The sequence below is a fragment of the Podarcis vaucheri genome (genome assembly GCF_965113315.1).
Source record: "Podarcis vaucheri genome assembly, chromosome: 9".
Classification (NCBI taxonomy): Eukaryota; Metazoa; Chordata; class Lepidosauria; order Squamata; family Lacertidae; genus Podarcis; species Podarcis vaucheri.
In genome coordinates, this window is record NC_138767.1 from 61,903,104 (window position 1) to 61,928,180 (window position 25,077).

The window sequence follows — 25,077 nt, forward strand, 5'->3', positions numbered from 1 at the left end:
CGACTCGTGGCCCATGACAATATCCCAAACACTGCAAGGGGACTCCGCATCTCTTCTCGGCAATGAATAAACATTGGCGTGCCAAGCTGCCCTTGAATATCTATGCACTCTTGACAGAGGTTGATCTCTGAGGCTGTGTCATGGGGGTCAGAGTACTCTCTGCCATTGGCATGCAAATGACAAAAATACCTTTTATTTATTTGTGTCCGTATGATAATGGAGAACTTTGCAACACACAGGGCGTGTCATTTTGCCTGGACAACAGTTTTGTCTCTTTATATATGTGGCTCATCGGAAGTGGAAACAAGTCTGCATGTATTGCTGCACTGTAGTTACTACGGGGATCTACGTTTGACCTTTATTGCCCCAGTTCTACAAAAGCTTAAAAATGAACCAGAACTCCAACGTATGAGAGCCTTGGTAGAAGATAAGGTTCCTGAAATTACGATCAATGTGGCCAAATTTTGTGTAGCCGCTATTAGGCGCAGGAAACAAGAGCTTTCCAATGTCAATATGCAGGCGAAGGCAAATACTTAATTTTATTTATGCTGTCTAATTTTAAATTGCAGTTATGTATCGAAATTGTTCTTTGTTTTTCCCGGTGTTATGCTTCGCTGGCTAGCTGTACGAGTTAATCTGGTCTGTGACCGTTTAATAATATATATATATATATATATATATGCTTTCGTAGATTTTCACGGGTACAGGAATGCAGGTTTTGGTGTCTTCGGGTGTCTTCCCGTGTAAGAGTCGGGGTGTCTGTGCGACGTTTCGATGAGGTCTCACTCATCATCTTCAGGCTGGTGCTTTCGGCTTCTGAGAACAGAGCTCTGTTCCAGTAACAAGAAGCCGAAAGCACCAGCCTGAAGATGACGAGTGAGACCTCGTCGAAACGTCGCCCAGACACCCCGACTCTTACACGGGAAGACACCCGAAGACACCAAAACCTGCATTCCTGTACCCGTGAAAATCTACGAAAGCATATATATATATATATATATATATATATATATATATATATATGAATGAACCATATTTTTGGAGAGATGGGGAGATATAAGCTCAAAAGAAGATGGAGAGACACTTGTAACAATCTAAAGCTTTGCCATATGTCCCATTGCTTCCAAGTAAATATGATCAATATTGAGCTTCAAGACATATTTACCACGACATATCTTGTTGAAGGTCATTCAATGTTCACACAACACACTTAAATGGGGTTGCCATATTTTCAGAAAGTGGAAATCTGAACACAAAAGTTGTTAAGCAAAGGTTTTAAAGCTATTTTAAAGGAAAATAAGCAAAAACGTCACTGCCAACATTGATTGCCATTCGTCTGGAACTTTCCGGACATTTTCCCCATTTTCGCCTGGCACTGCTTCCAGCTGCAGTATTCCGGGTATGTCTGGGAAATTCTGGGTGTATGACACCCCTAACTTAAAGCAGCATGATGCTGCTTTAAATGGTTACAGCTTCCATCGAAGAATTCTGGGAGCCTGTCTAAATAATATATACGCTGTTGGAAAGGCCTTGCTTCTAGCCATCTTGAAAATGGGTACAACTTGAGTTTGACTTTGAACTTGAAAATATAACATGTGTGTTCTGAAGGCATGAACCAACCGTCAAGCTTTTCTCTTTTCTTTTGCAAAAAAATCTCCAAAAAAAGAAGTTTTTTAAAAAAAAATTTAGGGAAATGGCCAAAAAATTCAATGCTTCTGATATGGGCTGCAGTGTGCCCAAATTTTAACCGATTTTTAAAAAATCTGCCGTGATGTCATTTTTGACGGATGAATCCCGGCTATGTCTGGGAAATTACAAGATGTATGGCAGCCATGCACACTTTCTCAAGCTCGCAAACTGGCAGTTGCTGGCACTCTAGGCTCTCTTCGCCCCTCATAATAAACATAGATGAAGACTGTAAATGTGCAATGTTCCCTTGCTTTCAGGTTCCTTGCTATAAAAGCAACTATATGTATATCTGTAATGGAGAGGGTCTGAGGCTTGGACTTAGGCTAGTGAGTTACCTGGGAATGGGTGGGTTGAAGCCGCAGAGGACTGGGAGAGTTGCAGGGAAACCAAAATGCTTGTTTAAAAAGCTATTGTACTCCCAGCCTTACTGTACGCTTGTGAAACATGGATCACTTATAAACGCTAACTCCTCAAAAGACCCCATCAATGGTGTCTCCAAAAAATGTTACACATCACTTGGGAAGACAGGAGAACTAATGCCAGCATACTGGAAGAAGCAAAGATCACCAGTGTCAGAGCATTGATTCTTCAACATTCACTTCGTTGGACTGGTCATGTTGTTTAGATGCCTGATTATCATCTTCCAAAGCAACTACTCTATTCCAAACTTAAAAATTGAAAATGTAATGCTGGTGGTCAACAAAAGAGGCAAATCTAACAAAATGTAAAGGCAAATCTAACAAAATGTAGCATAAACACCGACAATTGGGAAACACTGGCATGTGAACGCTCCAATTGGAGCACAGCCTTTACCAAAGGTATCATGGGCTTTGAAGACACTCAAGCTCGGAACGAAAGGGAGAAGCGTGCTAAGAGGAAGGCACACTTGCCAAACCTTCACCATGATCAACTCCTGCCTGGAAACCTATGTCCCCACTGTGGATCCAGAACTGGCCTCCACTGTCACTTACGAGCTCACTGTTAAAACTGTGTTCATGGAAGACAATCTTACTCAGCTAGGATTGATCGCCAAAGTAGAAGCAGCTACCTGAAAGTGGGTGTGCTCAGAGCCCTAAGGCAACATGAAGCCCGGACAGTCCAGACTGACCAGTCCTGGCCTTCTGACCTTACGTGGTCAACAGAGCAGGAACGCCTACCTGCAGCATTTCCAGGCTTTCCTCTGGCTCGAGAACATAGGCTCCAGTTTGGGATTTGGGCATGTCTATCCCTGGCCTGCCTCTGGCAATGAGCTGAGATCTGCATGTTCATTTGCTGTGATTTCCTATCTGCTTTTCGGCTTGCCGTGTTTCATTCCTGTTCTCCACTGTTCTAACGCCAATCTCTGTGTACTCGACAATTGCAATTAATTTACGAGGGAATTATTCTCTCTCTCATTCTCTCTCTCTCTCTCTCTCTCTAAGCCTTATTTTCAAGTCTTGCGCAATTCCCGGATTTAGAAAGGTCTGTTCGTTTTGGTAACTGCTGGGGAGTACCTTGTCCGCTCAAATGCTCTCACTGTGTTAGTGCCAGTTCCTGCTCTCATCCTTCTGTAATTGTTAACTTGAATGGAATGCAAAAACTCTGGTTTGGGGCTAGTAGAACTTTAACTTTTGGTAGATGGCGAAAAGCAGGAATGGAGGGAGGTAGACTTTTGCTGCTTGAAAGGTAAGTCCGTATGTGCGTTTATATCCATTCATGTTGCATGGGACAGTTTTGTGGTTCTCTGCTTTTCCTCTTTTTCCTTTCCTTGCGTTCAATGTGCTACGTATCGTCTGCTCTTCTTCTTTTTTAAAAAAACGCAGCTGTCAATGAAATGTCTTTGTTTCGTTCCAAAGATTTATTTTGAAATCGAATACTGTTCCTTTCCTAACTGTTCCTTGTCGGGTTTTTGCAGTTAAACACGCCTAGGCTTGAGTACAGATTAGAAGTTAACAATAAGGGGAAAGGTTGTTGCGATTTATGCCCCACAATTACACGCGAATAGTCTTGACTGATATATCTATGGAGGGGTTTTTTTCTCCCCCCTGCCCCCCGCAAGGCAGATAAAGTTGCAGTGGCCAGGGAGAGACACACACTGGGATTAAATCTCGAATCTGCTGCCCTTGCTGCATTTGTGGTTACCTGAATACTACCTGTAAGTGCTTTGTTACCATTGTACCCTGTTCTCAGCGGTGTTTGCATGGAGGGTGGAACTGAAGGTTGTTTAGTGTCTTGTAAAACATTTACCAAAAGCAGCCAGCCATAGATTTGAAGGGCATTCCATTGCCAGTGAGGGAGCGAAGTTGCACGAAAGAGGGCGAACGCCAGGTACTTGCCAGGTACAGTTTCATATTTTTCATCTTCTCCTTATCCAAGAGGCTTTCGGCAGAGGGGCACCGTTTGTGATGACGTGGAATGAAAACGAAACGGGTCCCAGATAGTTCTGTTAAATAGCACCCACGTAGTATTCATTTCCATACGTGACTTGCAGGCGTGAACATTCAGTGACTGTTTGTGGATGGATTTGGGTGGTTTTGCACTAAACAAAAAAACAAAAAAACCCACCCCAGTGTTAGTTATGAAATGGTTTCAATGTGACTCAGCAGCAGGCAAATAACCCATGAGTTTAGGGTTTGCAACATTAACAATGTGCAATTCAGTGATTTGCAACTTGGATGTTAGAGGCTGATTTTCTGTGCAAGGTTCTGCTCAGTGTTTTCTTTGTAAAACAGATATTAGAAAGAAGGCTAGCTTACTCTTGTGGCTTTCCCCCCGAACAGTGACATGTGTGTTAACATGTTCTGGCATAAACACGGATAGTTTCGGATTTAGAGAGAGTGTTAAAAATGGAGGATTTTACTGGCAGTTAGAAGCTACACAGTATACAATTAGAGGTTAATTATATAGGGATCCCCAATCTTGCTTGCACGCAAAACTTCACATTTTGTGAACAGCTTGAGAAAGTCACATACCAACTTTTTGCGCATGGGGAATGCAAAGTGTATGGTTTGTTGGCAAATGGGCTATTCTGTACACTGCAAAATGTAACAATGCAAAAGAGGCTTGCTTTTCTGTGCGCTGCTCTTTCGTGGCGTAAAAGTGTCAGAGTTTTGTGTCGCCCAGAAAAACCAATTGTGCCACCTTTCTCAAAGCAACGGATACTTTTTGAATCGTGGCCGCATTTACCTGTTGAGCCTATGTGCTCTCCAATTTACGCTAAATGGATAGTGCCGGAATACAACAGTTCCTAAACAACATTAATATGAATATGAATTAAATTATCTTGAGCCGCTCGCCATTGCTATTTGTGTATAAAGGACACAACACATTTCAACCATTCTTTTGGGGGTAGCTGTTCCCTTCCTAATCGCTGTATCCTAAAGACTAAAGATCAGCATGACTGTAATCCAATGACTCTGTACCTGAATCGGTTTTTTGAATAAATGCTTTACCAAAAAGAGCAGTCTCCAATTTGCAGCTTTTGTAAACAGGCCTGCCTGTAATACAGTGGTACCTCAGGTTAAGTACTTAATTCGTTCCGGAGGTCTGTTCGTAACCTGAAACACCACTTTAGCTAATGGGGGCTCCTGCTGCTGCCATGCCGCCGGAGCACAATTTCTGTTCTTATCCTGAAGCAAAGTTCTTAACCTGAAGCACTATATCTGGGTTAGAGGAGTGTGTAACCTGAAGCGTATGTAACCCAAGGTACCACTGTAGTGCTTTAGTTTTCCTCATTTGCTAGGACAACTATGTGGTGGACTTCATTTGTCTTATACACTTCGCAATACAGTATGTAGTTGTTTGTGTGGCTAAATGGTCAGTTTTCATGTTCTCGGTGGGCAGAAGACAGATCAGGATTTACTGGAAGACGTCTGGGAAATTTGCAAGTGATCTGCAATGGCAGAAGGGCTTTTCCCAACTAAATAAGCCTACTGAAAAGTAGAACAGAACAGAACAGTATGCTGTCTTTTGTGGGGAAGGACCAAAAGCTCAGTTCTGCTACCAGCCAAAAACAAATTCTTTGGCTCCGAACATGCTCAGAAGCACACTTTAATCATTTAATTCTGACTGTATGTATTTTACACCTGGCTGCGGTTGATCAGTCTAGGGTTTCTAGTAAAAAAACAAAGACGATCTAACAAGCCTGCCACTTTCTAAGTTTTATAGCTTCTCTTGGGTCACAAGGGCCTCAATTTGAAGCTAAAAGAGAGGTGACAATGTTATCTATTGTCATGTGATGACATTTTTCTTTTACAAAAACTGATCACCATAAGAATTGGCAGCTTAAGACAGATGGTACACAGTGCATGTTTACTTGGAAGTAAATCCCAGTGTGGCTTATTCCCAAATCAGGGTATGTAGAACTGGCAGCCTCAGACTTTAATGCTACTGTTATAGAAAAATAGGAACGCCTACATACTCACACATAAGTCCCATTTTCTTCCAAGTATATGCTTGTCTTGCCCTCTTGCATGTTCCCCAAGAGGCTAATTTAGTCCTTGAGTGACTAGGCTTTCTTGAACTCGCTCCCAAATGAAATGGCCCCATATAGGTTGGTTGGATGGAGAGACAGAAGGAGGAGGGGAACCCCAGCTTTGGAAGTAGTCACAAAAGCAAAAATCCATATGTCATGCGTAGAGTGTTGGGCGAGGATCAGGAAGACACGAGTTCTACTCAGGCCATTAAGTTCAGTGGGGGACCTTGGTTGGGGGCCAGTCACCCTCTCCCGGCCTGACCCAATTCCAGGGACTTTTGTGAGGGAGGAAATGGTGGTGGGGTGGAACATCTGAGTTCCTTGGAGAAAAAGCACCATTAACACAGTAGCAATCGGAATAAAATGGGGAAAGCGAGCTTTCCATTTTATACTGAATGTGCATTTGTAGACAGAGGTATTGCACTTTCTGCCTTCCAAAATGTCCATCTTTAATCACTTAATCCTCAAGCACACTCTCAAATTTCAGGAGCGCTTGCTCCAAAATACAGTGGTACCTCGGGTTACATACGCTTCAGGTTACAAACACTTCAGGTTACAGACTCCGCTAACCCAGAAATAGTGCTTCAGGTTAAGAACTTTGCTTCAGGATGAGAACAGAAATTGTGCTCCGGTGGCGTGGCAGCAGCAGGAGGCCCCATTAGCTAAAGTGGTGCTTCAGGTTAAGAACAGTTTCAGGTTAAGTACAGACCTCCGGAACGAATTAAGTACTTAACCCGAGGTACCACTGTAAGTGTGCAACCTTAAGGCATTTGAAATCTTAGGATAAAACAGATAAACTGGATATCTTTTTTTAATTTATTTTTTGCTGTTTTAACTTTGAAGAATGACAGAACAATAAGCTGCCCAGGTTTCCAGAATGATCTGCCTGCAAATCAATATCATAGATATAAAAATGGGCATTGGACATATTTTTTTCCTGTAGCTAGTGGGCGGGAAATGGACATCTCCCCTGACTCTCTGTGTAGCAAGGGAAACTGAATTGGGAAAATGGCCTTAGCAACTTGCTTAGATTTAGTGGGGGATAAGCTAAGGATACAAGTGAGTGGATTTTATCCCATGTTTAGTCATCAGCTGCATCCTTGTTTACTAAGTTCCAGTCAGTTACACCTGAGCAAATACAGTAAAGGTAAAGGGTCGGAACACAAGTCTCAGAGAGAAAATTAACAGCAGAAACTTCTGTTGGAATGGGGATGCTGAGGTGGCAAGAACGTCGGGTCTTCTGTATTTATTTGCAGGGCTCAGATCTTTTTATAAACTAATTTTTAATGGGCATTTTGCATGGTGCCCTGATTATGTGCAAACACACACAAATGCAGCCGGAGTATTGGAAAGCCAAAAACATTTTAAAAATAAATAGAACCATTCTTTTAAAATGATATAGAAACAATACAGAGTGAGGGCATGGGTAGTACACACTAAGGAGCAGCTCCAGAGCCTTCCTTTCCCCTAGTTTGTAGGGGGATTTTTGTGGTCTTCACAGTCTTGGAATTTGCAGACCTGCCAAGATAGGTGGCAAGCTCCCAAATACAGTGGAACCTTGGTTCTTAAACACCTTGGTACTCAAACAACTTGGAACCCAAACCCAGAAGTAAGTGTTCAAGTTTGCAAACTTTTTTTTTGGAAGCTGAACGTGCTCCGTTTTGAGTGTTACACTTCCATTTTGAGTGCCACGCTTCCGATTTTAGTGCCACACTTCCGTTTTGAGTGTTACGCTTCCGATTTGAGTGCCACGCTTCCATTTGGAGTGTTATGCCAATGTCTGTCTGTTTTTGCTATTTATTTTGCGTTTTTGTGGCTCTTTTTTGTGTGGCTGTGTGGAACCCAGTTCAGCTACTGATTGATTGATTGATTGATTGTGTGACTGCAGTTCATTGTTTATTGCTTTCATTTTATGGATCAATGGTCTCGTTAGATAGTAAAATTCATGTTAAATTGCTGTTTTTTTTAAAAAAAATGGCTGTTTTTAAAAGTCTGGAACGGATTAATCCATTTTCCATAACTTTCTATGGGAAAGGGCGCCTTGGTTTTGGAACACTTTGGTTTTTGGAATAGACGTCCGGAATGGATTAAGTTTGAGAACCAAGGTACCACTGAACTCCCCATTGAGAGATGCAGTTCCCTGGGGACTGTGGCTGCTCAGGAATTACAATTTCCCATTTCATAGAAGCCTTTGGATCTGTGATTTTGTGTTGCAGATGCCCAAAGCCATCTCTGGTCTTGGGCCACCGGAAGCACCTTGCGTATTTGGTTGTGTTGACGGATCCAGTTGGGTCCTTTTTTTCTTTTTTCTTTTTTGCAGAGCAATAAGCAATTTGGGAGGACAGCAAGCTGTTATTGTCTTCCCTTCCAGAAGCTACTTTGTTTCTGGGGTTGCTAGTTGGAGAGATGGATATTGGGCATGCAGCGGACTCGCTTCTCGCAGAGAAAACTCCCGTGTGCGTTCTTGCCTAGACGTCTCTCATGGCTTTCTGCAAAGCTGAAAGGAGCCTTAAAACAAAATCCCTGACCTTCAGGAGTTAGTTGGTTTTCTGGTCTGTTGGGCAAAAAAATGCTCTCAGCACACACAACCATTGTCTGCTCAGCATAGCAGAGACAAACGCAGGAGGAGGGGAGTCCTGCAATGTGTAGTGCAAAAAGTTTGAACTTTGTACAGATAACCCTGATGCAAGATTGAAATACACCAGAAAAAAGTTTTTAAATGTATGCAGTATGTCGAACAATATCAAAATATGCTTACAACAGTGCTGGCAGTATTAATAGATCTATAAATGGCTATAAACTGCCACCCATAACAAAGAGAAATGCATATTTGCAGCATTAATCTCCATTTACCCCTTCTTCTCCTGGAGCTACTATTTAAATGCCAGGGAAAAGAACTAATTAATCTCCAATTAAACACCAATAAGAATAAAAACAAAAGCTAGAATTATCTTGTAATTACAAACTCATCAGAATGACCTCTATAAGGCAGCCAACGTATCCATGGCTGAAATCTGCATATCAGGATTTCTGTTTTCAAAAACCACAAGCAAAAGCCATTCTTAAGTAACAGAAAACACTGGACGGGATTCAGCTAAGTTTTACTCAGGCTAGACATGTTGGAATTAATGAACATGACTAAGATTGTGTGCGCCTTGCTGTTTAGTCTAGTTCCAGGCTTTCGGATGCATGTGCACATGATGTTAAAGAACGTGGGCGGCACTGTGGTCTAAACCACTGAGTCTCTTGGGCTTGCCTATCGGAAGGTCGGCGGTTCGAATCCGCACTATGGTGGTGAGCTCCCTTTGCTCTGTCCCAGCTCCTGCCAACCCAACAGTTCAAAAGCACACCAGTGCAAGTAGATAAATAGGTACCGCTGTGGCGGGAAGGTAAATGGCGTTTCCATGAGGTCTGGTTTCCGTCACGGTGTCCCATTGCGCCAGAAGCGGTTTAGTCATGCTGGCCACATGACCCAGAAAGCTGTCAAATGGTGTTGGGGGTTCCGTTCCCTTCCCTGTGTGCCCCAAATATCTGCTCCAAGGGGGTTCCCTGGAGAAGACCGGAGGGAAAAAAGAACTGCTGTGTGCTCAGAAGTTCATTGTGTTGGTGGAGCTGCGACATTGGATACCGTCCTCGGCGTTCAGGTCTTGACCCTGCTTCAAGGTCTCGTGAAAGCCCATGAGGAGTCTGACAAGTGCTCTTTGATGTGGGGATGGGAAGACACCTTAAAGTCCAGTCCGTCCCAGTTCTGCATTGGGCAAGGGACTAACTTGGTTCCTCGTTGTCGTTTCTGTGTGAATCTGAAAGCACTGAAAAGCTTATTTCTGAGTAAACATGCCAAACATTGACGCCACACAATTTCACGCTCGCTACATGTGTTAGGAAGGAGTCAGAATCCTTGGGGGGAGAATTTCACTTCCTGAAAAATACATGTGAAAAATATGTAGAGCAGTATCCGTTCTGAGCTAGTTTAATGAGCTGTATGAGAACAAACAGGGGAAACAAAATGCTTGTGTTACATACTGTGATATGTGCATTACATATATCCCTGTGATCTTGTTTTATCATGTTGGTATGCTGCCCATAAAGTTCATTAGATGGAGTACATTTCTGGTCCCCACAGTATATTGGAAGGAAAAAATACACGTATAATTTTAAGCCAGAGTGCATTTTAAACTATTACCCTTGGGGAGGGGGTTGTTTATTACTATGCAGTTCTGTTGAACCAAGGGCTTAATGGTTTTCAGGATGAAGTTTCAAGCCCCATGCAATCAAGTACTTGGCATCAGACTTTTAAATGGGAGATATGGTTGTGTAGAAGGTCCCAAACTTCCATAAGAACTAGAAACTTAGCTTCTCACCCCCTTTTAAGTGAAGATAGAAAACCTTGGGATTCTTTTCAAGTTGCCTAGCAATAGTCTGCAACCTTTCTTGATCTGGGGTCCACCTTTAACTGAAACAAGAATTAAGGTCCCATTTCTTCATTCTTTTCACCATGCATCTTTCTGATGGTGCTGCTGTTGTGACCCATAGCTTGATCTCAACCCATCCCTCAACCCACCAGTTGAAGACTAGTGGCCTAATTTTTCAGTAACAGGAAATGCTGTCTTATGTTCTACTTTATGGTCAAGTTTGAGAATGGAGAGGAGGTTCCCAGCTTGCCATCAGGAAGGTTTATTGCTTGCAATAAATTGACTGACATACAATCATCTACCCAGCAATTGACTTAAGCCCACATTCTGTCGGTAGCCATAGATATAGTTGACCAAGCACTTTAAATGGAGTTTCTCATATGCTTATGTTAAAAGAGTCACATGGGCTTAGAATGGCATCTGTTATGTATAACATATTTTAAAAGCATATACCGTATTTTTTGCACCATAACACTCACTTTTTTCCTCCTAGAAAGTAAGGGGAAATGTCTGTGCGTGTTATGGAGGGAATGCCTACGGGTGGCGGGGGGGATCTGCTGCAATCGTGAACAGAGGATCCATGGTTCCCCTTCCTTCCCTCCTCCGTGGCTTGCTTTGAAACAGCAAAGCGGGAGAAGAGCCTTAAACCCCTCTTCTGCATAGAGGGAGAAGAGCCTTAAACCCCTCCCCTTAAACCCCTCTTCTGCATTATTAGCAGCATCCTTCTCCACCCACCCCACGCGTGCTCCTTGTCCCTTGAGTGCTTTTTCTTCCCTCCCCACTTAAAACGTGGTTACAAAGCGTGGATCCACATGGATCCTCAGGATTTTTGCATTGGGCTACTCCAAACTCACTGTCAGATCACATGTCTGTGGCCACAGCATGAACCACAAAAATCATACATCCACTGTTTCGTTTAGAATATTTTTTTTCTTGTTTTCCTCCTCTAAAAACTACGTGTGTGTTATGGTCGGGTGCGTGTTATAGAGTGAAAAATACGGGTAAGTGATCAGTATTAGAGCCTTCATATGCTTAGTGCATCTATATTGATTAGGATGTCATCTCAAGTGTAAAATAATGTTGACATTCAATGTTGGTGGTCTGCTTCTAAGATTATGATTATTATTAATACACTTTCAAGCCAAATCAGTACAATCCAGTAATAAGATGCATTGCATGTTCTAGCATACCACAGATACATTCAGTTTTCTTTTCAATATCTTGCGTCAGTTTCTCTTGCTGTATTTGGACACTTCTCAGATATTACTGAACAGGATTACCCACACGTTTCTCTTCTCGATAAAGCAGGTAGTTAGTGTTTCATTTCAAAGTCTTCATGCTATCAGCCGTTTCATAAATGGCATCACACCTAAAGTGGGAATGCAACCCACATTTCCAAACACAAAGTGCTCAACAGAGAGGCCAAATGGAGGGCAACTCTCTGTTAACTGAGTGCTTGATGGCAAATTCAGATTTCCTTGACACATGTGAAGTGGCTTTGTCATTCATCCTGGGTCAATTATACTGTACAATTGAAGTTTCACAGCCAAACAATAGGAGTTTGTTGCTCTTTTTGTTTTACCATTACAATATTATTTTGACAGCGACAACGTAGCGAAGGATGAAAAGAGGTTTGTTTCCTTAGCTGATCAGTTCTGAGGCCAACTTTGAAAAAACTCTCTTGCTTGATTCTGGCTTACCTGAATACTTGCAGGAGTTGGAGCATACCAACCAAGAGCCTGAGTACCATAGCTGTCAACCTTCCCTTTTTTTTGCAGGAAATTCCCTTATTCCAGCGCCGTTTCCCGATGCTATCCCAGATTGTTAGATATCCCATAGACTGTCCCCGGGACAGGTGAGGCTGCTGATCCCTTACTTTCAAATCTGAAAGTTGACAGCTATGCTGAGTACCAGGGGACAAAGGGAGCACTCACTGCATTGTAGCATTGACCTAGGGGCATTTACTCCTGACCTGAGTGGATCACCCCTATGGTTAATGCCAGGGGTCAGCAACCTTTTTCAGCCATGGGCTGGTCCACCGTCCCTCAGACCATGTGGTGGGCCGGACTATATTTTTTGGGGGGGAAATGAACGAATTCCTATGCTCCACAAATAACCCAGAGATGCATTTCAAATAAAAGCACACTTTCTACTCATGCAAAAACACGCTGATTCCCGGACTGTCCGTAGGCCGGATTGAGAAGGCAATTGGGCCGCATCCAGCCCATGGGCCTTAGGGTGCCTATCCCTGGTTAATGCCATTTCACTTCACTGAGAAGCTACATGCTGCCCTGGGATTCTGGTCAAAAGTAATTTATGCAGGAGAACACTGTCAGGGCTTGGATGGATCTGCAGGGAGTTTTGAACTGGTAATCTGAGAGATCTCAAATGGAGGGTCCAGTCTCTGCATCAGCACCCACTTATGTACGGAATAAGGAATTGCAAGGAGACCACCTTTCTTACAGCAATAGACCAGTGCACCCAACCAGAGACAATGGCAGATCAAGTCGATGGATTATGCCGAAATGGCTAAAATGACCAGAATAATCAGAAACCAGGAAGACCAAAATTTGAATAAGGAATGGGGAAAATTTATAATTTATCTTAAAAACCATTGCAAACAGCTACAATTGTTAGTAGGGTTGAAATAACACTTGTAGTCTAATGGTGAATTTTGGATACAATGGAGAGGTAAAAAATATGGATATGGATTATCATAAAATGCTTATTTTCCTGATTTCTGATTCTTCTGGTCATTTTAGATATTTTGGCATAAACCATCAACCTGATCTGCCATTCCCACTTCGGTATTTTCTGCTTCAGTTAGAGCCAACTCCTCTTAGATTTACACTGAGCCTGAAGCGTGGTACAAGAAATGTAGGCTAGCAAACTTGTGAAGTAACCTCTTGCTAAAAAGTCTGACTGCATTTGGCATTTGCTCCCATCACTTCCTTATCCATCCGTTTTTATACGGGTTAAGCCAGGGGTAAATTGGAGAAGTGAAAGACGCCGTGTTTGCACTTCTCAGGCCCTGGAGACGACAATATGGCACGACAATTAGCAGGCATGCAATTTCTTGCGCTGTTCGAAATCCACCCTCCCCAGTGCCTGCAAGCAGGACGGAGACGGGGAAAGAGAGTTTACAAAATGGGCGAGTCTCCCAGAAGAAGGGCACAGGTTTTCCATGGGCAGGGCTGGAGCTTTATCGGAAGACAAAGCAAGGGAGGGGAAGGTGGAGTACAGGTCTGGGCTCTCAGTGCAGTACATAAGACTTAGCAAATAGGCTGCTGGAGACGATGTCGGGCTGGGCAGAGGAGGAGGAAACGTGGTGGAGACAGCCTCCCCATCCTGACCTTTCCAAGGAGGAGGAGGAAGAAGAAGATGACTGTACAGTGGTACCTTGATTCTCAAACGCCTTGGTACTCAAACAACTTGGAACCCAAGCACTGCAAACCCGGAAGTAAGCGTTCCGGTTTGCGAACTTTTTTTGGAAGCCTAACATGCTCCGTTTTGAGTGTTACACTTCCAATTTGAGTGCCACACTTCCGTTTTGAGTGTTATGCTGACAATTTAAGTGTTACGCTTCCGATTTGAGTGCCACAATTCCTTAGCTGCCAGGGATGATGGGAGTTGTAGTCCATCAATAGCCAGGGACCCGAGTTTAAGAAATACAGCCTTAGAGGTTAGAAGCTTTTTATCCAGATTCCTGTGTTTCTATAAATCATACCTACGCCACCCAGAGTTTCTGAGTTCCAAGATTTCTTATGCTGCCATTAACTCTTTATAGATGGCCTTCTTACTAGTTGGTGGAAGGTCAATTCTCAGTATAGCCAAGTAGCCAGAGAAGCATGAACAATTTTTAGAAAGTGTCATCTCCGCCCCCCAGGCTGATAATAGTGCTTTATTATGATGCTGATTATGATGATCATTATTTAAAAATTATGTTATTTTGACAAACTAATAATCATAAATAAATAAAAATAAGAAGTCCCCCAAAATTTCAACACCTCTTGCAATGGTTTGAGCCCTTTCCGTTTTAACGGTACAAATTCTACAAACACCCTTCATATCTCCTCAAAATCATTTCTCCTGCATATTCCCTGTCTTACCTTAATGGCATGTGAATTTATCCCACACCTCTTTATACCATTCTTCCATTTTATAGTCCACTTGCCCCTTCCGCTTCCTAGCTATAATAACTCGTGCAGCTGTCAATATATTTGTGAGCAAGTCCTTCATAGCCTGCAAACCTTCCACCCCATTGTAAATTGATAATAATGCTACCTCTGGACTTTCAGTCAGCTTTAACCCAGTGATTCCTGTTATCTCCTTAAACACCCTTTGCCCCACAAAACGTACATATTTACACCCCCACCACATGTGAGCATAATTCCCTGTTTCCTGGCATCCCCTCCAACATAACACCGAATATTCCTTGTTTATTTGATTTAATCTGGCTGGTGTATTGAATACCAGAAACAGTGTTAAAGAACTGGTTTAACTACCAAACTGAAAGGAAGAAACCTGTTCAGCCTTTGAGGATGGACTCCTTTGCATATAAGAGAATTTCCTTGGGATTGGTTCACCCTTGCTATTCAATAAGATTTCACTGGTGTATGAAATCTGAGCCTGGCAGTAGAATGAGCATTTAGGTGGCTGTAGCCATTCTGCAATCACTGGGATCCTCCAGGTGTCCAATTTGCTGAGCTCTCATCCTGATTAACTTACACAAAGCTTGCTCAGAGTCAGTGGCGTAGCGTGGTTTGTCAGCACCCGGGGCAAGGCAAGTAATTTGCGCCCCCTAACCCGTGGATTTGCGCCCCCTAACCCTAACCCCCAGATGTTGCGCCTGGTGCGGCCGGCCCCCCCTGCACCCCCCCTGCTCAGAGTTTTGGTTATATCCAGCCTTTACCAAGCATCTCTTCCGACTTGTTTGCAGGGCTGTTACATGACAACCAAGCATCCACCCTGATTCACTTGCTGGGTGTTTACATGTATTCCTCTTATTCATTCATCTCATACTTTTCCATGTCACTTTCCTATCTGCAGAGAGTCGGTCGTTTGCTTGTTTTAAGGAAATGGGTGGTGGACTCTTGTGGGCCGCAGAACTTTATCCACAAGCAGAAAGGTTTAAGTTGCATTGTGCACTTAAATCCCTGCCGCGAGGTACTGACAGTTTGCAAGTGTCTGCTGTTAGACACTTTTCGGAGATGATACCTCGGGGCAGTAGGCGAGTCCTGGCCCTCACTGGTTTGCCCGCCCTGAGCAGAAGAACGGTAGCTGGAGGAGGCAAGGCTAGAATCATAGAATCATAGAATCATAGAATCATAGAATCATAGAGTTGGAAGAGACCACAAGGGTCATCGAGTCCAACCCCCTGCCAGCAGGAAACACCATCAGAGCACTCCTGCCATATGGTTGTCAAGCCTCTGCTTAAAGACCTCCAAAGAAGGAGACTCCACCACACTCCTTGGCAGCAAATTCCACTGTCGAACAGCTCTTACTGTCAGGAAGTTCTTCCTAATGTTTAGGTGGAATCTTCTTTCTTGTAGTTTGGATCCATTGCTCCGTGTCCGCTTCTCCGGAGCACCAGAAAACAACCTTTCTCCCTCCTCTATGTGACATCCTTTTATATATTTGAACATGGCTATCATATCACCCCTTAACCTCCTCTTCTCCAAGCTAAACATGCCCAGCTCCCTTAGCCGTTCCTCATAAGGCATCGTTTCCAGGCCCTTGACCATTTTGGTTGCCCTCCTCTGGACACGTTCCAGTTTGTCAGTGTCCTTTTTGAATTGTGGTGCCCAGAACTGGACACAGTACTCCAGGTGTGGTCTGACCAGAGCAGAATACAGTGGCACTATTACAGTGGCTGCAAAGGCTGTTGCTGCTGCCATTGCAAGGACTGTTGCTGTGCCATTGCACAGACCCTACTGTGCCCTTCAGTGGATTCCCTTTGCTTACAGATTAGCAGGCAAACTGTATCCTATTAACCGTATTAGATATTTGTCTACAGCTTTTGCTCCTGCTTGCTATGAGGTGGTGGTGACATAACTGGAACAGCCAGGCATGTGTTTTGAGTATACCTGCATATATGTCCATGTTATAGTGCAGTTTGTTTTCTGCAGGGTTCTACCTGATTTATTTATTTTTTTATAATAATTTTTATTAGTTTTCAATTAGAATCCAATAATAGCCTCATTATAACAATACCAATTTATAATACAATTACTAATACCAGTCGTTCAAACACTGAATTATATAATTTAGGTGGCCCCCACGTGCTGTAATTGATGGGTTGATTATTTTCTTTATTTCTGTGTTCCAAATTCTTACTAGTTTCAATTACATTCCAGTCATAATAATAATAATCCCTTGCACAACAATTGCCATATTAATAACTTGGTGTTATGTACTGAAGTTCTCACCCTGGGCCAGCAGGGGGATACTGTAGATAGTTATGCAAGTAAGGGATCGAAAGTGACGTTCAGTGATTGGATAGTTTTAGAAAATTGTTACAGTTACAGTGTACTGGAGCTCTATATAAGCAGGCTGACTGAACCCTTCAGTTCAGTTCTGTTCTGGCCTGTGAATAAACAAGAGCTGTTTGAAGAATCGCTGTGCCGTCTGATATGTTCAGCCACAACTTAACACTTCTATTTGTGTTGACACATTAAATAATTTATAGAACTACAAGTGAGGAACTCAAACTATATCCTTGTTCTTCCTGTGTGTGGTAATTATTCTGTCCGTGGTGTTTCTTCCTGTCCTTGTAAGATGTTGTGTCTATCTTTTTTCGCTTGTTGCTGTTGTCCAATATGCCTTCCTCCTCCTCCTCCTCCTCCTTCTTCTTCGTTCTTAAGATTATGCATTCATCACACTAATGCGAGCAGAAGGAGCCACAGATCATTGTGGTTCTTTTAACTAAAATAAAGTTGTTTCCATTGTGAAAAGCAGGACAGCGGGATAGCTCCGTTGGTAATGGCATGAAAGCCTTCATTTCAGGGTTGTGGGTTTGAACCCCACGTTGTGCAAAAAAAGAGAGATTTTAAAGGGTTGGGCTAGATGACCCTTGGGGTCCTTTCCACACAGTTCTATGATTGTCTAAAAATTGAGAAAATCTAAAGCAATTAACATGTCTTCCATCAGAGCATACAGATTAATGTCAGAGTTTCTGTATCCTGACCCTCCAAGATACCTGGGGGGTGGGGGACGACTTGTTTTTACAATCATAGAGTAGGGAGGAGCCTAGCCCCCAGCTTGATATAAAAATATATATCTTCAATGCATTGTTATCAAGTCACTTACAAACTGTCCTTTTTTGACATTTGTTCTGGTATCTTCCCTGTTATCAAAGTTAGACTGAGCGGTCTGCAGTTTCCCAGATGCCCCTTTTTGAAGGACACTGAAATATACTATTGGCCACTCCTTTCCCCCCAGGGATTCTCAAAGATGATAGCCAGAGGTCCTTAGAGTAGACCAGAACATTCCTTTCGCTCCCTGGCATGTGATGGATCTGCTTTGAAAACTTCAACTTCTTTAATGTTGATTGGGATCTCCTAACCAAGTCCTTGCAGGACCAGGCTTCCGGCTCCCCATACCCTAACCCAGGGGTCAGCAAACTTTTTTAGCAGGGGGCCTGTCCACTGTCCCTCAGACCTTGGGAGGGGGGGCGACTATATTTTGAAGGGGGGAAAATGAACGAATTCCTATGCCCCACAAATAACCCAGAGATGCATTTTAAATAAAAGCACACATTCTACTCATGTAAAAACACGCTGATTCCCGGACTGTCTGTGGGCTGGATTTAGAAGGCGATTGGGCTGGATCCAGTCCCTGGGCCTTAACATGCCTACCCATGCCCTAACCCATATAAATAAGAGACCAATAAGACTGGTTTTGGGTCAAAACAGGCCACAACATTATTGAATACAGATGAAAGAGGTTTGGCTTGGGCATGGAGCAATCAAAATACTTCTGGCCCACCAACCAGAAGTGACACGTGGTCAATCCAGGCGGGGGTTCCTAAGACTGACATCAAATAGGGAGACCCCCGCAGGGACCGCTGTTTGGGGGAGTGCCTTCAGCCCTGGCCCTGCCAGGACATGGAGACATAGCCATTCCCCCCATATCCCTTTAACAGGATACCCCAGCGTTTGGAGGGGCAAGCAGAGACTACAACCATCCAAAACAAAGGATTGCCCCAATGCCCAACCAGTTGTGATGATTGCTATGAGGCAGGCAAAACCACCGGCTGGGTGCCAATTAGCCCAGTGGGCAAATTCCTACCCAGCCCCTTAAAAGATGGTGACCACTTTAGCCACAGCAAAGTCATTGACTATCAGCTTAAACCGAGGGTGGGTGAGCAGGGAAAGGAGTGAACAGGTAATGCCCAAGGTGTGGGCTGCTTAAATGGGCAAGAGGTGGATCTGAGGGAAGCCTACCTACTCCATTAGCTCCGCCCCCTGGCACAGCCCGAGTCCCCAGCCTGCATCCCCATTTGCCAAAGCCAGGCGCAGGCTAGGATCCAGTTCCTGATAGGTGGAGGGGCTTAAGCCCTATCAGGAGGGGCACCTCTGTTCCAGTTCCCTCGTCGGGGCCCTGGTGAAGCCTCTGCCATCCTGCAACAACGCCACACCAAGAGGGGTGAGCGGACTTGTTGTGAATCCTCCGCACTCCTCGCCTTATGATGTGAGGTTGCACGCAGTTCACCTTTGGGAAGAAGGCAGGAGCAAAAGGGGAGGTGAATAATTCCATTTTCTCTTTGTCACTTGTTAAGATTTCAGCACCCTTGGTCAACACTGGGCATACTAGAATTCCCTTCCTCTTGCTTCCAATGTACAGTGGTACCTCGGGTTACAGACGCTTCAGGTTACAGATGCTTCAGGTTACAGACTCTGCTAACCCAGAAATAGTACCTTGGGTTAAGAACTTTGCTTCAGGATGAGAACAGAAATTGTGTGGTGGTGGCGCGGTGGCAGTGGGAGGCCCCATTAGCTAAAGTGGTACCTCAGGTTAAGAACAGTTTCAGGTTTAGAACAGACCTCCAGAACGAATTAAGTTCTTAACCCGAGGTACCACTGTACCTGAAAAGCCGCTTTTGTTGCTTTTGGTATCCCTCACCAGTCTCTGCTCATTCTGAACTTTAGCTTTCCTTACACCTGTTACTCAGTGACCTGCCCTTCCTTTGTCAGTTCATCGGTGATCACGCCTGTTGTGCCGCAACATGGACTTTAAAAGACGTCTCTCCTTTTTCATTCCCATTAGCATTGCCTGCAATTGCGCCTTTCTTTCGCAAACTCTCATTTAGTTCAAGCGCCCTTTGCCACTGCTATATCTAGCCATGAAATCTGTCTGCAATTTTCTGACCTTATCAAAATCATATTTCCTGAAATCCAAGGTCCATATTAAGTGCTCTCATCTTTAGCTTTCCATAAGATCAGAATTGTGTGGTCCCTTTCCCCCAAAGGTCCTGCTACTCTTGACTAAACTTACATTCAGATGTGGGGGTTTTGTTGGTTTTCCCAGCACTTCTGTCCCGATTTCTAATGTTCCTTTTGCACTGCATTACCTGCATTGTTATGGACCTGAGGCGTTCTGATCAATATAATGCAATGTTGTGTCAAATTTTAAATAGCAGGAAAGAACTGTATGTCAGGGTACTACCCCAAATTTCATTGTGTGAGTGGCACGATCATGAAAACCTGTTTCTGTGAACCGCCCTGAGACCTCTGGGTATAGGGCAGTATAAAGATAAAGGGACCCCTGACCGTTAGGTCCAGTCATGGCTGACTCTGGGGTTGCGGTGCTCACCTCGCTTTATTGGCTGAGGGAGCCGGCATACAGGTCATGTGGCCAGCATAACTAAGCCGCTTCTGGAGAACCAGAGCAGTGCACGGAAACACCATTTACCTTCCCACTGGAGTGGTACCTATTTATCTACTTGAACTTTGATGTGCTTTTGAGCTGCTAGGTTGGCAGGAGCAGGGACCAAGCTACGGGAGCTCACCCCGTCATAGGGATTTGAACCACCAACCTTCTGATCAGCAAGTCCTAGGCTCTGTGGTTTAACCCACAGCGCCACCTGTGTCCCTTATAAGTCAGTATATAAACTCAATAAATAATAATGATAAGAATAAGAATGAAAAATAACACCGCCAAATTCCCACAATTTTCTGAGTGTAAAGGTTTAAAGTGGATTTCCCCCCTGGAAAAAAAACACTAAAATAAACCTATTAGATTTCCAGAAGTGGCTTTTATACTATGTGAAAATGCAAACAGTATCAGGTAAGGAAACCTCAGAAAAATGGAATAAAGTGCAGTCTTAGTACCGCCTAACTTTTACCCTATTGGCTGGGTAAAAAAATAAATACAGGAATTCACCTGGTGGAGCTTTTCCCCTTCACTGCACCCAGTGCTGGATTTATGTATAAGCTAAACAGGCTATAGCTTAGGGCCCCACTTTCTTGGGCCCCCGCAAAAAAATATAAAGGGGAAAAAAACCCTGCATGTAGATTTCCAAAATATAAGATAAAAAACAAATAAAATAAAACCTACCTACAGCAACAGTGTTTTGTGTTGCGTAGGTCCATAAATTACCATATAGCATATATTCAACACAAAAAACAGCGACAATTTGTTGTTGACAAAGGACAGCTGGACATAGAAAGGGCCCTATTACCTTCAGTAGCTTAGGGCCTCATCAAACCTAAATCTGGCCCTGACTGCACCCATATGTGGGAGAAACTTGCACTTGCTGATTTTCTGCCGGTCGCATAGCTATTGAAAAGGCACAGAAGCCCTGCTGGAAATGTGGCTCCTGCAACATGAAGACTGGGGTAGATGGTGGGTGGGAAAGGTAAAGGGAAGAGTGCTTGAGTTGCATGTTTCAGGCCTATAAATCAATTTAACTCCCCTCTTTTTGATGCATTCTCTCCGTCTCAGCTAAAGTTTAAGCAAGAGCTGACCTTAAAGGTCCTGAGAAGATTAGCGAGAGGTTCCCTTCCTCCCAGACCGATGTTTAGTTCCCCTGGTTTAGTAATGGATTTGTCAGCTGATTTGTCAGCTGACGAGCTGCAGAAATGAGAACGTGACCTTGTAAATATCTAATATTTCATCCTGATCTCATTAGGAGGCTCTTCCAGCTCACTCCTTCCTCAGAATATAGATTGGGTTTATGCCTATTAAAAACGGAATAAGTTTCTACGTAAATAGTGCAAGGCGCTAGACTGGGCAAAGGTTGGGCACCATGTTACCTAAGAAAAGATGATGAAGCATTTGTTAAAATCTGTGTATTTTTTAAAGAGTGTGTTTGTTGTCTTTTCGTTAATTTGTGCATGTGAATGATGGCACAACTGAGAGAGGGAGAAAGATACTGCAAACGTTTATTCATTCTAGCTGTAGGACTTAAATGGCTTCTCTTCATGCAATACAGTGGTACCTCGGGCTAAGTACTTAATTTGTTCCGGAGGTCCGTTCTTAACTTGAAACTGTTCTTAACCTGAAGCACCACTTTAGCTAATGGGGCCTCCTGCTGCCGCCACGCCGCCGGAGCACGATTTCTGTTCTCATCCTGAAGCAAAGTTCTTAACCTGAAGCACTATTTCTGGGTTAGCAGAGTCTGTAACCTGAAGCGTATGTAACCTGAAGCGTATGTAACCCGAGGTACCACTGTATACTTACATGTGTTCTCGCTGGAAGGAGCGGTTTTTAGTGGATACACATCTCTAAACGACAACAAGATAAGTAACTGGAGTCACAGATGCAACCAGAACCATCAGCCAACCATGCAAGAAAACATCAACGTTTGGCTGGCGCTGTTTATTAGTAAGATCCAAAGGGCAGTTTTGTGTAGCAAAATGCTGCAGGCTATAGGATAACTCAAGATAAAAAATGCATGATAAATACATGGTAGGTATACCGTAAATACAGTATATTTTCACAGCCCAAATCTGCTTGATGTTTCATTAACACACAAGAGGTGTTATGTACTGAAGTTCTCACCCTGGGCCAACAGGGGGATACTGTAGATAGTTTTCACTCAGGTCCACATATGCAAATAAGGGATTGAAAGTGACATTCAGTGATTGGATAGTTACAGAAAGTTGTTACAGTTGCGCTGTACTGGAGCTCTCTATAAACAGGCTGGCTGAACCCTTCAGTTCAATTCTGTTCTGGCCTGTGAATAAACAAGAGCTGTTTGAAGAATCGCTGTGTTCTCCATTTTAATGCAAATACTTACCTAGATAACAAATGATGCATTGGTATTTTGGGGAGCAGGAAAGCTGCTAAAGCACACTTTCCTGAAACAAAAAAAAGTTTCCTTCATCTTCCATACTTGCTCTGCATGTGATATTGAGGCTATGGCAGTATGGCGAAGAGGGCCCAACGACATGTGCATATCGTCCCAACTTCCTTAGATTAAAAAAATGGGATGCACGTCTTCCGAGATGTTCTCCCGAGTGAGTCACATGACCCACACTGAGATCTAAAGGTAAAGGGACCCCTGACCAATAGGTCCAGTCGTGGCCGACTCTGGGGTTGCCGCGCTCATCTCGCTTTACTGGCCGAGGGAGCCGGCGTACAGCTTCCGGGTCATGTGGCCAGCATGACTAAGCTGCTTCTGGCGAACCAGAGCAGCGCACTGTTTACCTTCCCACCGGATTGGTACCTATTTATCTACTTGCACTTTGACGTGCTTTTGAACTGCTAGGTTGGCAGGAGCAGGGACCAAGCAACAGGAGCTCACCCCATCGCGGGGATTCGAACCGCCGACCTTCTGATCAGCAAGCCCTAGGCTCTGTGGTTTAACCCACAGCGCCACCCATGTCCCAACACTGAGATCTACCCCCCAAGCACATTTTGGGGTGTGTGATCTCGCATGGTGTCCCAAAACCCGTGTTTCTGGGTGCTGCGCAAGATCGTGGCACTGGGGGGGGGCCAACACTTTTTCGACGAGAGATTGCAGCATGCAAGCGCATGAGATAGCATCGTCCAAAACGACCAATGCAATCTCATGTAAAAAAAATTTTGGGGGTACTGTTTTTCCCAGCACCCTTGGTGGGTATGTGTGTACCTTTGCCCTGAAACACAGTATTTTTCGTTCACAAATAGGCAGCAGGAGGGCCTTGGAGGACCTTCACAGGGGTTGTAGGGGGGCCTTTAACACTTTACCTCCTGTTGCAGTTTTAGTCTGGACTGGGGGTTCCATAGTTGCTATTTGCAGGGTGGGGAAGCTCCCATTAAAGGAACAAAAGGAGCAGGTGATGTACAAACTAGACAGCATACCTAACAGAGTCAGTGCAGTGTACTGTCTCCTTCCATTGTACTGAGATCACATCTTACCAAAAGAAACGCTTCCCTGCTAATCTTATCAAGAGTGAACCCTGCAGCTTCTGTGGAAGATTTTAATAAGGACCCTGGGAATTCCTGGGTGTCTAAAAAGGTTATATACATAGGCCACTACTAGGGCCCGTGTTTTGTTAGCCCAAAAAATGGAAAACGAGCGAGGTCCCAACCAAAGAAGAATGGCAGCTTAAGTTGTCAGAATATGCACAACTCGCAGCCTTAACATATAGAATAAGAGAACAAGAAGAACATACGTTTAAAGAAGATTGGAAAACGTTTATTGAATATATGGGAAATAACTGTGTACAGCTGAAAACGTAGGCGGCATTAAGATAAATTCAACAGCGTAAATAAGTTTTGATGGATGCAATAATGGTATAGTTTTTGTAAAATATGCAGGGATTTATGGTCTGACCCATGGAAGGAGAAGAAAAGAAGTCATTGATATCTTAAGGATGTAAAAGGAGTATTTTAAATTGTAAAACGAAACAAAAAATTATATATAAAAAGATTTTAATAAGGACACTTTTACCTTTAAGATAGTAGCTGCATGTGGTTCAAAAGCTCTACTTCAGACCACAGCAGAAATGAAATCATGTTTGCATTGCACTGACCTCCTGCAAAATATGTGTTTTGTGCTGTCCCCGGTTCCGTGCAATACTACCTTGCACTCTCATTTCCACCTGGCATATCAAAAGAGGCTGCTGTTTTCTTTGGCCCTTGAAGTCTTAGGATGGCTCAGTGATCCTCTGAGTAGTTTTGAAGACGACAAGCCTCATTTGATTTCTAAGAGAACGGCCGAGAAGCAGGTGTTGTCCCACAGCACCAGTCTTCATCTGGGTTGCTCTTTTAATGAGCTAACTCTAAGTGTTTCCCCCCAGATGTGAATTATTAACATTGTGGAATAAGTCCCCGTTTTTGCTTCTGTACTCTGGTTCTTTACTATATATAACTTAAAGTGAAAGAAGAGCTGAACCCCCCTTAAGCCTAAGGACATGATTCTCAAATACTTGAATCCAAACAGCATTTTAGAAACCTCTAGGCCAGGGGTGGGGAATCTGTTGCCTTTCAGAGAGGATGTCCCTATTTTAATCGGAGAGGTGCTGGAGGATATGACATTGTTAGGGACATTCCAACTCTCTTCTGCACCAGCCAACGTTTCCAATGCTCAGAGAT

The 25,077-nt window shown here is 43.6% G+C and overlaps 1 protein-coding gene across 7 annotated transcripts in view; it reads left to right on the plus strand.

The window, feature by feature from the left end:
- Positions 1-25,077, plus strand: part of RBM47 (RNA binding motif protein 47) — a 93,142-nt gene that overhangs the window by 40,541 nt on the left and 27,524 nt on the right. For 2 of the 7 annotated variants that reach the window (XM_082238192.1, XM_082238190.1), the window contains exon 1: positions 3,157-3,354. The exons of 3 other annotated variants lie outside the window; for them this stretch is intronic. The gene's annotated coding sequence lies outside the window, so the exon portion shown is untranslated. Of the gene's footprint in view, positions 1-3,156; positions 3,355-3,563; positions 3,824-3,859; positions 4,008-25,077 lie in introns of those variants that run through there. 2 more of the 7 variants (XM_082238194.1, XM_082238193.1) reach the window with 2 other exon arrangements.